Source organism: Mirounga angustirostris, unplaced genomic scaffold, assembly GCF_029215605.1.
Source record: "Mirounga angustirostris isolate CCGP_5_RB_7025 unplaced genomic scaffold, mMirAng1.0.hap1 SCAF_12, whole genome shotgun sequence".
Classification (NCBI taxonomy): domain Eukaryota; kingdom Metazoa; phylum Chordata; class Mammalia; order Carnivora; family Phocidae; genus Mirounga; species Mirounga angustirostris.
The window spans coordinates 11,054,600-11,056,290 of NW_026991720.1; the positions used below are offsets into that span (position 1 = coordinate 11,054,600).

Below are 1,691 nucleotides of genomic sequence, written 5' to 3' on the forward strand. Positions count from 1 at the left end.
GCCTCGCCCCAGCCCGGCCGCTCCCACCGCGCCGGCTCCCGCAGGGCCTCACACACGCACGCAGCCTCGGCGGCCCCCTCGGTCCGCGGCCTCGCGGCAAGGACCCCCAGCGGGGCTGCCCGGCCGAACGCCCGAAGGACCCCGCTGGGACCGCGCAGGGTAGCCATCGCGGTGCCTGGTGGCCGGGCTCCGCGGCGGAGGACCGGGTGAATGCAGACCTGAGCTCCGGCTGGGCTGGGGCCTGAACAGCCCTGAATCTGGGGTGCGCTTAGGTCCTGGTATGAGGGCCAGGAGTCGCGCGGCTGCAGGCCCGGAGAAGTGAGGGGCAGCGAGGAGAGGGCAGTGAGAGGACCTCGGCCTTGCGGAGCCCTCAGGCTCTCCAGCCTCCTCTGGCCCCGATCGAGCCTGACGCTGTTGCTCACCCCCTGATTCTGGAGCCCGTTCATCAGCAGATTCGGAGCAACAGGTTCCCTACTGTACGAATGAGAGAACTGCTGTGGAGAAAAGAAGAATGCCGGAAGCTTTACCAAGAGCATGAAGGGCCTGTTTGCCATCAGCTGTCAGCGGCTGGTGGAGTTCGTGGCCAGAGGGCCAATCCGAGCCCACGTCCTCGCCCGCAAGGATGCCGTCCCGCTCTGGAGGCCACTGATGGGACCCACCAGAGTTTCGAGCACGTCACGTGGCCCCAGATTCAATTCGTGGAAGTTTCGGCCTCACCGACACCCGCAACACAACCCATGGCTCTGACTCTGTGGTTTCAGCCGGTAGAGAGACTGCAGCCTTCTTCCCTGACTTCAGTGAACAGCGCTGGTATGAGGAAGAGGAGCCCCAGTGGCGCTGTGGCCCCGTGCGCTACAGTCCAGAGGGAGGCATCCACTGTGCAGCCGGACCAGGAGCCCCAGAACCAGCCTGATGCAAGCCCGTTGGTCTGTGAAGGCTGGTGGCATTGCCCAGCCTTTTCTCGCAGACCTCCTGGGACCAGGGAGGCCTGGGGATCGTGGCGCCATCTCTGCTGGGCACCACACCCACCTGAGGATCTGGCTCCTCACTGCCACCTGCTCTAGAATCTAGTTCTCTGTCTCCCTCTTTTCCAAAATGTTCATGGGTGATTCAGAGGAATGATGGCTCCTCTTTTCTCTGAGAACTATTCATCTTTTTCAAGGAACTTGCCTAATTGACCTGCCTGAAAAATGCAGTGACTCTCTATAAGCACCATTTGGCCTATCTTCCCCAACAAAAGTCAGTGTTCTACTAAATCCTCAAGGCTAGGAGCACTACTCTAGGTGCTTTCTCTCTCTCCTTAAGTGAAGTAATTAGGTGCCTGGGTGGCTCAGTCGGTTAAGCATCCAACTCTTGATTTCCGCTCAGGTCATGATTAGGTCTTGGGATCGAGCCCCACGTTGAGCTCCATGCTCAGTGCAGAGTCTGCTTGAGATTCTCTCTCTCTTTCTCACTTTGCCCCTCCCCCTGCTCTCTCTTTCTTTCTCTAAAATAAATTTAAAAAAAAATTGCAACACTAACATTTTCTAATAAAATTTTCTAATAATGTAGTATTATTTTCCATAGTACACTTTCCCTTTTGAGAGTCATCTTCTTTAACCTTTCAATGTGTATCATTTTGAACATTTTCCTGTGCCTTAATATGCCTGTACACACACACATACCCACACAAATAACTTTTTCCCTACATG

General features: G+C 56.2%; 1 pseudogene; it reads left to right on the forward strand.

Annotated features, from left to right (window-relative positions):
* Positions 1-368: 368 nt before the first annotated feature.
* On the forward strand, positions 369-915 carry LOC123835884 (nucleoside diphosphate kinase 6-like; annotated as a pseudogene).
* The last annotated feature ends 776 nt before the right edge of the window (positions 916-1,691 follow it).